Source organism: Grammomys surdaster, unplaced genomic scaffold (assembly GCF_004785775.1).
Source record: "Grammomys surdaster isolate TR1022 unplaced genomic scaffold, NIH_TR_1.0 335, whole genome shotgun sequence".
NCBI lineage: Eukaryota > Metazoa > Chordata > Mammalia > Rodentia > Muridae > Grammomys > Grammomys surdaster.
In genome coordinates this window covers 18,012-32,792 of record NW_021604754.1, presented here as the reverse complement: position 1 = coordinate 32,792, position 14,781 = coordinate 18,012, and positions in this window count along the sequence as shown.

Below are 14,781 nucleotides of genomic sequence, written 5' to 3'. Positions count from 1 at the left end.
ATTTCTAAATGTGCTAATGAAATGGACTTTTCTAAGAATATGGAGGATACATGTCCAACAAACACATAAAAAATAGTTAACATCCTTAGTCATCAGGGCAATGTAAATCAAATCTACACTGAGATTCTGCAAGTTAGAATGGCTGTCAAGGGACTAGCATTGGATGCTAGCCAAAAATCAGGGGAAAGGTAAGCCCTTACATATCGTTGGTATTAATTTGGCTCTAAACCCTAAAATAGAGATACCTTTGGATCCAGCTATACTAATTCTTGTCATATACTCAAAGGACTCTAAGTTAGTATGTCATACATCTCTGTTTATTGTAGCACTATTTAAAATCTCCAGTTTATGAAGTTAGCTTAAGTTTCCATAAAGGAATGGATAAAGAACATTTGGCAAACCTGCACAGTGGAGTTTCATTCAGACATGATGAAGAATGTATTGTCATCCCTGTAAAAGGGGTTCAAATAGCAATCATCACGTTATCTTGAATAAAGTAAGTCAGAATCAAAATAACAATATTACACATTTTATCTCATTTGTAAATTCTAAATTAGATATAACTGTTATAAATATGAATGGTGAGTTACAGTGTATGCAGGAAGGAAGGAGGGGAGAAGAGTGGAGAACGGGCAAAGAAATGGAGAATATGTGGGGTCAAATGGTTAAAATTCAAGATACTCTATAAAAATGCAATATGAAAACCCATAACAATGTTTAATTAACGTGAATCAACAAATCATTTTGGGGTGTACAGTGCACTTTAGAATTCAGAGGTATGAACAAGTCTAGGTTTCCTGTAATTAAAGACACTTTGTCACAAACAAGAGAATCATTCATAAAAACAATTTGGTTAAAAGTAACAAATATAAGACTAGAAATGAATCAGCAGTTAGGAACACTTGTGCAGGATCTAGATTTAAATTCCAGAACACACAGAGAGGCTCATGACCATTGCTAACTCCAGTCTATAAAGACCTAATGCCATCTTCTTGCCTCCAAAGACACTAGGCACACACACACACACACACACACACACACACACACACACACACACATACTGCATATATATGTATGTATATATGTGTTTATATATACATAACATATGCAAAATACATATATAGGCAAGCCACATACATATATTAAAATATGGAAATGAATGAGTAAATAAATGCGTTTAATATTTATTTTTGAATTTTATTTTTAGATATATCAATAAAATATACAATCAATAAAATATATATCAATTCTATTTTTATTACCCTCAGAGCATAAATGATAATAAAATAGTAACATGCCAATTACAAACCTATGAAAATATCTACAACTTCCAGGATTTTGTAAGAATTATACAGAGAGTTTTATTTTAGTCATGTATGCTATGGCTGTTATTGAACTTGTTCTCTTGTTGAAAAAAAATATAAAATCTGGTTCAAGTAGTAAAGGAAAACTTAAGCAGTTTCTATCTATGTTAAAAATAATTATCCTTTACATTCATATTTTGTTTCACACAAATTTAATTCCATGTGAATCACAGAATTAAATATAAAAAGCTAAAATTATATAAACCATCTAGCAGGTTGTATTTTTGTTTGTGATATTGCAATAACTAAATTTAGAAGACAGCAGTTATAGTCTGTTGTCACTAAAATAAAGACTCTGCTCATTATTACTGATAAAAGACTGAAAAGCGGGCTACAGAGTAAGAGGGAAAATTATACCGGGATGGTAGCTTATGTGTCTAACTTAAGCATTAAAAAGACCAAGGAATCACCTTGAATTTGACTGTGCCACCTACTTCGGGTATTGAATGAGAACAAATCTCAAAACAATGAGGATGTTAAGGAACATAAGCAGGCAAAGGTGTAGAGAGAATAGATATTGACTTTGTATACATTTAACAAAGAAATCATTTTATATGTATAAATAGTATACACCTCAATAAGAAAAAGGCTTCAAATATTTTAAAATAGACACACACACACACACACACACACACACACACACAGATATATATATATATACACAGTATACATATGTTTTACAAAGTGGTGAATCCTGTTAATAATTTCTTGTGTAATTAATTTTACTGATAACATTGTTTCATTTGCAATAATTTGTATTCATGAATCTTTTTATGTTATTCTTATATAAACATGGTATATTTGTTATTCTGGACATAGTTTTTAATTAATGAATTGTCTTCAATACTTTTTGTGTGTACAGATTTTTTTAAAAACCTTTGTTAAAACAGCTGTATAGCGGTCATTGTCTTGAGGCTGTCCCATAATTTTCAACTTTTATAAGAGTTGTAAAGAAAGATTGTTGTCAACTGTCCTAGGCAGAATAATTTAAAGAATGGAAAATTTCTTTGGATTCCTGATTTTCTTGGAGGCTGCTCATCTTGGGGAATCCACAGCAGCCAGAGCATTTCACATCACATCTAAAAAATAATTTTATTAAGAAAATGTAATATTCCTCTCCACAGGTATATAAGTGACAGATGGAATTAACCCTGTGTGATTCCAGATTTTCCCCATCTTATCTTATACAACTTTTATGAGTATGAAAATTGAAGAAATTTTTCATGAAATTTATAACATGCATATACTTTGTAAAAGGTTATTTAAATAAGAGACATATTGGAATGCTATCACATTTATTGAGAGAATAAGAAATACTTTTAATTGTTATTCATTAAATTAGGACACAAGGAACTTTAAATTTGTTAGATTCTAGTTTTATTCTTGAATTGATTCATTCATACTACTTAATAATATCAGAAGACAGAAAGATATCCAGGGCTCATGGATCAACATAGTAAAATGGTCATTCTATGAAAAGCAATCTTCAGATTCAACACAATTCCCATCAAAATTCCCACACAACTCTTTACATACCTGAAATGTACAATATACAACTTCATATGGAAAAACATTAAACTTAGGATAGCTGAAACAATCCTGAAAAAATAAAAGAACTATAGGAATGGCCACCCTGAATTCAAGCTGTAGTACACAGTGACATTAATAAAACCCACATGGTATTGTCATATACATAGACACATTGATCAATGGAATCAAATTGACATCAATGGAATCAATGACCCACATGTAAATCCTCACACCTATGGAAACCTGGCTTTTTATAAAGAACCCAAGAAGACACAATGGGAAAAAAAATGAAACTATCTTCAAAAAACATGTTGGTCTAATTAGATGTCTGAAAGTAGAAGAATGCAAATAGATCCATATTTATTACCCTGCATAAAACTCAAGTGAATCAAAAACCTCAACATACAACCAGGTATAATGAACTTGACAGAAGATAAGGTGGGAAATTGTCTTGAATGCATTAGCACAGGATACAACTTCCTGAACAGAAAGAACACTGATAGTTTAGGGACTAAGATCTGTAACTAATAAATGGGACCTCAAGAAACTAGACATCAACAAACCAAAAAATCAATTCAAAGTGGGGTATAGATCTAAACAGTGAATTCTCAATAGAGGAATCTATATTGGCTGAGAAACAAAGACTTGTTCAGCATCTTTAGCTATCAGGGAAATGCAAATAAAAAATACCTTGAGATTCCATCTTACACCTGTCAGAATGGCAGTATGGCTAAGATCAATAATACAAGTGACAGCTCAGGCTGACAAGGATGTGGAGCAAGGGGAACACTTCTCCATTGCTGATGGGAGTACAAACTTGTACAACCACTTTGAAAATCAATTTGGTAGTTTCTCAGAGAACTGGGAATCAATCTACCTCAAGACAAAGCTATATGACTCTTGGAGATGAATCCAAAAGACACTCTAACCTTCCACAAGGACACTTGATCAATTATGTTCATAGCAGCTTTATTCATAGTATTCAGATCCTAGAAACAACCTAGATGTCAGAGGATTCCTCAGCAGAGGAATGGATAAACAGACCGTGATGCATTTGTACAATGGAGCATTACTCAGCTTTTAAAAACAACACTATCATGAAATTTGCAGGAAAATGGATAGAACTAGAAAAAAGTTCATTCAAAGTGGTAACCCAGATTCAGAAAGACAAACATGGTATATCCTCATTCATAGCTAGATACTAGCTATTAAATGAAGGATGATAAAGTTACAATCCATAGACCCAGTAAGGCTTATAACAAGGAGGGTTCAGGGCATGTATGGATCTCCCTGTGAATAGAAAAATGGAATAAATTCTGCAGATGCACTGGTCTGGGTGAGGATGGGAACAGGAAGGATCGGGTGGATGGAGAAAAAACTAAATTGGGGGCGAAAAAAAAATACTTAGTGCAGTGGAAAACTCCAAGTATTCTAGGAGGGTGACCCTATTAAGGACTTCTAGTGATTCCTGAACCAATGCATCGTTTGTAACCAGGCAACTTCCAGTGGTGGGACAAGGACACCAATCCAGCCTCAAAACCTTCAGCCTAAAATTTATCTTGCTTGTAAGTTGCTGGAAATATGGATGTGCAGAACTTAGGAGGGACCAAGCAATAACTGGTCTATTTTGAGGCCCATGCCATGAAAGGGTCCAGGCCCAGCATGGCCTGGATGACCGGAAATCAGATGCTAGATAGCCCAGCGACCTACGATAAATAAATTAATAAATGATTCCTAATATTATTCTGCTATACTCAGTGATCAGTGCCTAGTCCAATCATCACTAGAGTGGCTTCCTCTGGCAGCAGACAGGAGCAGATGCAGAGACACAAAGTCTAGTATTAGGCAGAAAGGGAAACCAAATTAGAGATATCCATTGGGTCACTCCTCTTGGGGCTCAGAGAACGCAGAGGAAGCGGGGGTAGAGAATAATCATAGCAGCCAGAAAGGTCCAGGACTCGAGAACAGGCCCCACAGAATCAACTAACCAGGGCTCTAAGATGTGGCAGAAACTGAAGCACCAATTACAGAGCCTGCATGGGTCTGCCAAGGACCTCTGCATATATGTTATGAAATTAGCTTGGTATTCTTGTAGAACTTCTAACCATGGGAGTTGGGGTGCTTCTAACTATCTCACTCATTCTTGGGACATTTTTCCTTTTATTGAGTTGCCTCACCCTGCCATGATGTGAGGGTTTGTGCCTAGTCTTATTGTATTCTGTTATGCCATGTTTGGTTTATATCCATAGGAGGTCTGTTCTTTTCTGACAGAAAACTGAGGATGTAGATGTCAGGGAGAGGGAAGGAGAGGAAGAGCAGGGAGGATTGGAGACAGGGGAATTCACAGTTGGGGTGTGTTGTATGAGAGAAGAATAAATTAAAATGTTAATAAAATGAATTGATTTTCTTTCTTTTACAAAATAAAGATGACAGAAAATGTTAACATTGGAAAATTAACTTTGCTGTTTTTAGATACTATGTATTCTTAGGCAGGGAACCCACCTTGTAACACTTCATTTCATTTCCTAGAGCATTTTTCATTTCCTTCTACTCCCTAACCACACTCCCTTTTTTTATTCAATTGGAAATTTTGATCTTTTCCGTCAAAGAAAAGTACACAATTCATAGAATCCACTAGCTCATCATGAATAATTAATTCTAACAAACAACAAAAGAGAAATTTGTTATGGTGTGTACTAACAAGCAACAAAAATTCTATCAAATTTAACGTTGTGATCTTAAAATATTGTGACAGATTTATGGAGATTGTATTACATTAACAAATGTCCTGAAGATTTGCAAAACATTGCAAACTATATTGCACTATAATTTAATATTTGTATATTTTTTAATGTAAGAAACTTGGATAGCAGTGTGTGTATGTGTGTGTTGATTTTAATTGTTCCAGATTATTTACCAGGATCATTAAATCTTATCCTTTGGAAAGAAGAAGTCTGATGTACTTATTTAGTATATGTAATATACTGTATTAGCACCTCAGTAAGTAACCTATCTATTATGCCAATTAGTTTTTCTATCAGTGTTCCTAGGTTTTTTTTTTAGGTTAATAACAATCATTATGATTTGAACTTAGCTTGGAAAAAAGACACATTATATGTGTTTTATACTGAAAGAAATTTATTATCTACAATGCATTTGTACATCTACAATGACCTAGGTGGCCACTGAAATTGAATCTCAAGTCTTTTGCTGCCAGAGCTATAATTGGCTAATGGTCTCCACACTGTGCTCATGCCTAAGATACACTTTCTGTGTGCTACTCTTCTTCAGTGTTTGAGCACAGCAGGAACACTAATGCATTTGCTAAAAGATAGCTTTCAGGAAAGGGCAAAAAACATGACTTCCATACGAATATAAAATAGACATGTATTAAAGATTTCATTTAACTTAAAATGACAGAACCCATTCAAAGATGAATTTTAAGAATGTATATGTTTATGAGTTTTACTGAAGTAAGTGTCCACTTTTGTTATGCTTGACAGAATTTGCCTATGGCTTCAAAGGAAAGAGTTATTCTGCATTAATGTTAGTAATCTACAATGTTGAGGTTAGTAATCTACAGTGTTGAGGTTGAAAAGCATTTCTGATGGAGGCAGGATGGATAACTGAAGATAGGTATGTAATTGAGTGCCCATTTTTCCTACTGAAGAACAACATATTTCCTATGACCTCTCTCCCCAAATTGTTAAAAAAATAATCTAAGGAAAAATCACAAATGAGGTTGGTCTCAGTCGATTAGGTCTGATCATTTATATTTGTGAGAAAAGTATTGAATTGCCATTCAGGTCCTCACAAGTTTGCTTTGCTGAACATTTCACAAACAGTGTTAGAGAGTTCTTTTAGAAGCATAAATAGTTTGGTCTCACAGGACTAGTGGACTGACCTCAAAAAATGATATCTATGAACTGTATCCTTATCTGTTTTTCTTGGAAATGTAGAATGGTGCAATCACTATGCAAACAATATAGAGTCCTGAAAAATAACTCTCATAGGAACCTACTCTACCTATGGGTATTTAGCAAAAATAACACAAATCGTTATCCCATAGCCCGTATTCATTGAGGTTTTACCCATAATATAAAGAGTGATGAGTAACCCAAATATCTATTGATGGATGAATAAAGAATGTGTGGTACTTAAATGCTGCTGATTGCTATTCAGCCTTTTAAATGAAGGAAGAGTATCATTTAAACAGTGTAGATGAGTACAAAATATATAGGCTAAATGAGTAAATAAGCTAGTCAAGACAACAGATATTTCATAATTTCCCTTAGATCAGGTATTTAAAATGATCAGATTCACAGAAGAAATTATGTATAACAGGTGCCAAGAAATCATATATAATGCATATATAAGTATACGTTGGACCCTGAAAGGCAGCCTGGTTTCTGGTCAAGCACAGGCTGAAAACCCGGTGATCCTGAGAGACAGCAAGCGTTTTGCCATGCTCCCAGACTCCAGGCTCCTGACAGGAGACTGCAGTCCTCCATAGATTTATGGCATTACTCAGGTAAGGGCAATGACCCAAGCCCCTCCACAGGTAGAAGAAGTGACCACAGGCCTCATAGCCTCAAGACAGATCTCCATATTAATGAGGTATCTAAAGGTCGGAAGGGCTTAGCTAATTAAGCTTACTTCCCAGACACTTCTCCCTACAAAAGGTATTTAACCTCAGGCCTGCCCTGAGAAAACAGGGTATGTTTTTTACTCATCTACTTTCTGCCATGGCAATAAAAGTCTTAAAACCATGGACTGCCTCCTTTCATCGGAATCCTTTGTGGGAGCCATAGAGAAGGCCTTTGCCTACAGAGCCCAGTCTCCTGGACTAGGCCTTTCTGGGTTCCCAGCCATGACCACCAAGCCAAGCCAAGCAAGCTGCCTGCCAACCAAGCCAAGGACTCTTCCCTCAGCCTGAGCGCTCTCCCCTTCTCTCTTTCAGCCACCGGCAGGACCCACCAGCCTGTCGGCCCCCACTCCGTTCTCAGATCTTCCACGCTCCCAGCGACACCTGGATGCTCAAGAGCCTGAGAACTAGATGGCCCTGGCCTGGTCACAGGCCCGGGGACCCATGAGCCAGCCAGCTCTGCTGTCCCCGGGACCTCAGACTGTACTCCCCCGCCCCCAGAGCGGTATCCTGAGCTTCACATAGCCTGTGTGGGGTAAGCACAGTCAAACTTCCAGTGGCCCACCTTTCCAAGTGGCCCTAGACCCATGGCAGGGTGGATGTGGGATACCAATTTACCCAACAAGTATACATGTGTAAGTGATAATAAAAGTTTCAGTTATATAAGGTAAATAAGTTATAGTGATACAGTATCTACTCATATAGATTATTTATATGAATATATGTCCAGGATAGATTGACTGCATTTGTGTGCATGTATGTGTCTATGTATGTTGAAATTTTAGTATAGGCAGAGACGGTTAACATGAAATTGAAAGTACTAAAAAATTAGTAATAATGCAAGAGCTTAGGTTGTTTTGGTAAGTGTTTTAAATCTTGGGAAATATTCAGTTACCCTAATTCTATCCTTTTCTTTAACAATTGTGAGCATAATTGAGTAGCGACAATTCAAATCTTTGTACGTGAAGTATCATCTGATTTAGATTAAATTATGGTTTCTTCCTAAATCCCTTGCGTTGTAAAGTTCTTTTTAATCTTTTGAAAGTTGTTCATAATGTCAGATCTTTCCATCAGACAAGTGCCCAGAGGACTTAAACTAACAAAAATTTGTATCATTCTAAGATCTGCACTGCTGATGCCTCTAGGCGATGCCTAAGTATTCTGCATGTGATGATAAAATGAAGAGATAGTGTTTTTGATTGAGTTATAAGTCTGCCAAGAGGAGCAGGATCCTTTTTATACTTCTTCAGCACTTAAATGATAATTATGTAGTCTTGCCTTTAACAGATTTGGCTCTTTTAGAACCTTAAGCATATTGACCTATTAGTCACTTGCTTCAGCATACAGTATAAAATATTACCAAAAGACTCAGTGTTATCTTGCCATAAAACTAATTAGCTGTCCAGTTACTTTAGAATTTTAGAAGTTAAAAATGTAAAACCTCAAGTTAATTTCTGTGAGTCAATAAGGGGAAAAAAATCTCAGGGGGTCGTAGCTGAGACAAAGAACTACAGGCAACTAATGACTACTGAGAGACAGAGAATTAGCCTCTCCCAGGGATGAGCTTCCTAATTGGCTACCCAGTACAAAACGGTCAGCCTTGAAACTATACATGCACAATTCTACATGCTTATGCTTACATATAGATACATGTATATAGATATATGTAACAATAATAATCAAATAAAAAGAGGTTATCAAATTGAGAGTTGGGGGGCACATGGCAGATTTGAAGGGAAAATATTTGGGAGCAGCTGAAGTGACAAAAGGAAAATGGAAAGGTGGTAGAATTATATTTTAATTTAAAATGCATTAAAAGTAAAGTATAGAGTAAAAATGGTCTCAAAGTTATCATGAAAAGAATACTTGTCCTTAACTTGTAATGTCAAAAAATGGTATCTGTAGAACTCAGCTTCTGACAAGCTTAAAGGTACAACCCCTAGTTGAAAGGCAAGGAGAATTGTGTCACCAGACAAAAACTGAGAAGGTTTAGCAGATTCAGAGACCCGGTAATTCTCATGTGAGGCAGAATATAGACCCACACCTACTTTTCCTTTTTTCTGAGCACTTAGTGTGACTAACTTCGACCTACTATATTAACAAAGCCTATGTAAAAAAACAATGTATTGCTTCACCAAAAACACATATTGAGACTAGGCTTAGGTTTCTGCAGCTATGAGTAGGGGCATCAGACCTAACATGCCTTTACAAATATTGACATAATTATGCAGACAGCATTATTTTTGTTTTTCTCTTCTTATGTCTACCCTTTTCCTTCCCTTTGTCCTTTTGTCTTTCCTTTCCACATAAAAACACAAGTTTTTCAAGAATAACGTTTTCCCTATACTTTATTGCCATGGTGATGGGCAGTATGTGTGTACATACATGTGTACCCCCCCCCCCGGTTCTCTCCTTCTCTTTCTTCATGTTGTCTCCAGACATTGAAATAAAGCCACTCGGTTCAGCAAGAAGTTCCTTTAGCTGATGAGGCTTTCCCAGCCTATAAATGTTAATGTTAAATAAAAACTTTGCTTGCAGCTGCATTTCTTGAGAAATGTTCATGATTTATTGCAATGAATATATTAAAAATACCTTTATGTTAGTTGGCCAAAGAACATTGATTTCACTGGCGGCCATTTTTGTTTTTTCAATTTTATTATCTATGAATGCTAATCACAAGAGTTCATGAATGGAGTAATTCCAACACGATCTACATGCTACAGCTGCTCAATGTCAGACAACTATTTTAGTGAGTTACTTGTAGACTTTATCAGATAGAAATCTCAACAAGTTGAAAACAGTGTATCACATGGAACCAGTAAAAAGTTTTTCTTTCTTCACAAAGAACATGCTTTATTGTGATATTTACGTGCAAGTATATAAAGTACTAACTACAGTATACTTCTCCCATTATCTTCTCTTGCCTGCCTAACCTACTTCCCACTAGCCCCCTCTTCCTCTCCAAAGCATTCCTTCTACATTGCATCTTTATTCTTTTTTTATTTTTTAAATCAGTATTTTGCATGTGAGTGAAAACTTGATATTTGCCTTTCTCTATCTGACTTATTTTGCTTAGCATGGTACTCTCCAGTCCTACTTTCCTAAAATTCATCTTTCCCCACTTTTCAGAAAATTGAATTTCCATTCCCATCACAGCCATTCACGCTCTTTTCTTCTCAGTCCCACTCTTACAAATCCCTCAGTCCATTGCCCTTTTCTCATCTCTTGAGAGAAGGAGAGTCTCCTCCACCCTGTATCACCCCACCTTGGGACATCTAATCACAGGAGGACTAGGCACGCCCTTTCCCACTGAGACCCAACTAGGTAGACCAGATAGGGGAAAGGGGATCCAATGTCATGGAATAGAGATAAAGACAGTCCCAGTCCACTTGTTAGGGGACTCACATAAAGTCAAAGCTGCCTATTTGCTACAAATAAGTAAGTGGTGTAGGCCTATTCTCTACATTCTCCCTGGTTGGTGGCCCAGGCTCTGTGTGCCTCCACATTCTCAGCTTAGTTGACTCTGGGTCTTCTTGTGGTGTCCTTGACCCATCTAGCATGCTCACTTCTATCTGCCACTCTTCCAAAAGACTCCCTGAGCTCTGCTTGATGTTTGGCTGTGGGTCTCTGCATCTGCTACCATCTTCTGCTGGATGAAACCTATCAGGAGACAGTTATGCTAAGTTCCTGTCTGTGAGCACAGCAGAGTATAATTAATAGTGTCAGGGATTGGCTCTCTCATATGGGATAGATCTCAAGTAGGGGGCAGTCACTGGTTGGCTGTTGCCTCAGTCTCTGCTCCATCTATTTCCCTATACATCTTGCAAGCAAGACAACTTTTGGGTTGAAGGTTTTGTGGGTGGTTTGATGTCTCCTCCCTCCTCTAGAAGTCCTTCCTGGCTATAGGAGGTAGCCACTTCAGTCTCTATATCCCCCTCTGGTAGGAATATTAGCTAGACTGACTCCCATAGACTCTCTGTATCCCTTTCCTTGCCAGACCTCTAGCTAGTCACCAGAGATGCCTACCCTTGAGCTGATTTCCAGTCTTATTCCAAGCCCTCTCTCCCCCCTGCTCTCCTCGCATCTGATCCCCATACCTGTTGCCTTCCTCACTTTGATTTTTACCCAGTTCCCTCTCTCCATCCACATCCAGTGACTATTTAGTTACTCCTTCTGAGTGAGATTCTCACATCCTTCCTTGACATCTCCTTGTTTGCCAGTTTCTTTGTGTCTGTGGATTGTAGCATATTTTTCCAGCACTTTACTGCTGATGTCCACTGATAAATGAATACATACCATATGTGTCTTTCTGGCTCTGGGTTACTCAGGATGATATTTTCAAGGTCCATCTATTTATTTGAAAATTCTTTTGATGTTACAAAGACATCACCCATTCATTCACCTCTGTCTTACAGATGTACAGCCAAAATACTCTAATAAAAGTTAAAATACTCTAATAAAAATCTGAATTGCCGGTTGAGAACTATTTTACTTGTGAAAGTATTGTGTGTTTTTTTTTCTCCTGGAAGTGCTTTCATTAGCAAAAGGGAAGAATGCATACATCAAGAATGAGGTATCTTTGGAAGACTTGGAGAATGGGGGGCTGCTGCCTATTGCCTGCTGTGTACACTTTATGGGCCATGGACTGCTATATGTGCTTGAAATAATTGAAATGCAAATGTGGTGAGAGTTGCCATAAAATGCTTGGCTGGATTAAGGGACTGATTAAGATGTTTTTTCAACAAGTTGGAGTAAGCACATAATCAGTGCTTTGGTCTAGGAGGCCATATGGTCCATCTCAAATATCACAGGGAAAGTTGGTTCTATTTTATTCTCAATTTGGTGTCCAAGAATTCAGCTTCAGGTATTAGCCATGAAACAGAATAAAGTCTACAACATGGGAGAGAATGTCATGCTCACTTTTCATGATGTTGGGCGGGCAGGGAAGATGAAGTTTTCAGTATACACAAATGTTAAGTCAAGGCTACTCTTCCTTTCTTCCTTTGAGAAGCTTTTAGATAAGACTTTCATATGAGCACATGAGTGTATGTAATCTGTCTCAGCAAGAGCGTCAGATAAAAATCAATACATTTGAAAGTAAATTGGGGGCTCTCAGAGTTCATATTGCCAGCATTATGGTGCATAATAGCAAGATTTCTCTTCTGCTGGCTTACATTCTCACACATTTGTTACTATAACATTGGCCTTCTTTCACTGTCTGGCCCTTCTTTTACTAGGCCTTGTTAAGTATATCTTGTAGTCGCTTGATTAAAGGGAGAAGAGAGGGAAAAACTATTTTTTGGAAGGACTTTAGTTCAAGATAATCCAAAGAAAACTGGCTTGCAAATATACTATTGATTCTGAATGTTATAAATAGGATGCAACTTTTCTCCATAAACAGAGAAAGCAAGATGGAAAGCCCAAGCCTGTAGATGTTACAGACCATGCTAATGGAAACTGTGAGAAGGAAATCTGTGTACTGATATCAGAACAGTAGGCAAGATGGGTCCACAAAGGGGGTTCTGAAAACTGAGCAGTGAAACTTGTCCCCAGTGAAGAAACAGGGGCACAGCTCCACACCCCTAGCTTGAGGGTTCTCTTAATCATTAAAACACTCCATTTGAGATAAAGCCAACAGTAGCTTCAACAGGGAAAAGAGTAAATGTGATCTTCTCAAACAAGAGTTACAGTTTGTCAAAAGACATTTGTAATAGATTTCAAGTACAAGGGTTTAGAAAGAAAGAGACAATTTGGGAAAGAGAAAGACTTAAAAAGGTCTGTGTATGTGGTCCTCAAAGGAGAGTTGAAGGGAGTATCTTAGTTTTCATCATGGTACATTTTGATGCCTCTCAACTCAGATCTCAAGGGATTATTAACCTTCCTCCCTTTCTTTCTCTTTTGATAAATGAGATTATAGATGTCTTACTAAAATGTTAACCCTTTAAGGTAAAATTCTTTTTTCTCAGTCAATGTAACACTTCAAACAGATTCCTAGGCAATGGTTGATTAATTGATTGATTGACTGATTGACTGATTTTTACTGTCTCAACAATTGTTTCTGTTCTCCCCTTCTACCTTGTATATCTTACAGAAATTGTTGTTTGGGGACGTGTATGTTGTTGTCATTAGAATGAATGTGGTGTTCCTCTACATGAAAATGTTTCAAACTCAGTATAAACAAGGAACTGAGAAAGAGGAAGCTTTATGATAGCTGAGTATAGCCTCAGAAGTCAACTGAAAATTTAATCAGGATTTGTGTTAGAGGATCACCTTTTTACATGGAAAGTTAGATAGGAATGCAAACACTATGTTTTCATTTTTGTGAGATTGATAGTTTTAGAGATTTTCATTAATATGTAAAATCTAAAATGTATTCAATGTGTAGCAAGGGTATTTGGATTTTCATCTTGAAAATAATTGTAATATTTTTTAGAACCTAGAAAAACAATTTACAGATTTTAGTAGGCATTTTAATTAACACTGATATACCTGTCCAAATTGTTTATATGCATTTGTTTGGCTATAAGATAGGGATGAACAAAAACAGTAAGAAAACTATTGGCTCCACTTGAGTTTTCTGTTCAATGTTGGAATACTTTTTCCTAAACAGACATTTTAACTGCATTTCCACTATGTATTTGTGGGTATTACAAATCTAATGGAGTTATATGTCTCTTGAGATTTGCTGAAATTTCCTAACAGAAATATTGTACTGATTCTCAGGATCTCTTTTATTTTTATCACATTAGATGCCACATTGACAAACTAAGGGTAGATGCATATTTTGAGTCTTTAATTTTTGGATTTCTTTGTATACATAGTGATAGTCATTTTCAAGAATGTTATAGAAAAAAAGTACTTTAGGAAAACATTACAATATACATGGCAAAGTTGATGGGGTAAAGCCTACGAGGCTTCAACCCTATATAAAGAACTATAGGCCCTTGATAAAAACTGCGGGTGTGAGAGGTTGTCTTGGTCAAAGTTCTATTTCTGTAGAGGAAGCATAACATTACCATGGCAACTCTTACTGTTTTTTATTTAAAGAATTTATTTGGGGCTTTCTTAAAATTTCAGAGGTTTTGGCTATTATAATCACTAGAGGGAACATCATGGCAGCAGGTATGATGCTAGAGAAGATTCAGAATATAGCTCTCAGCAAATATATTCACAAGCAGAGAGGGAGATAAGAGAGAGAGAGAGAGAGAGAGAGAGAGAGAGAGAGAGAGAGAGAGAGAGAGA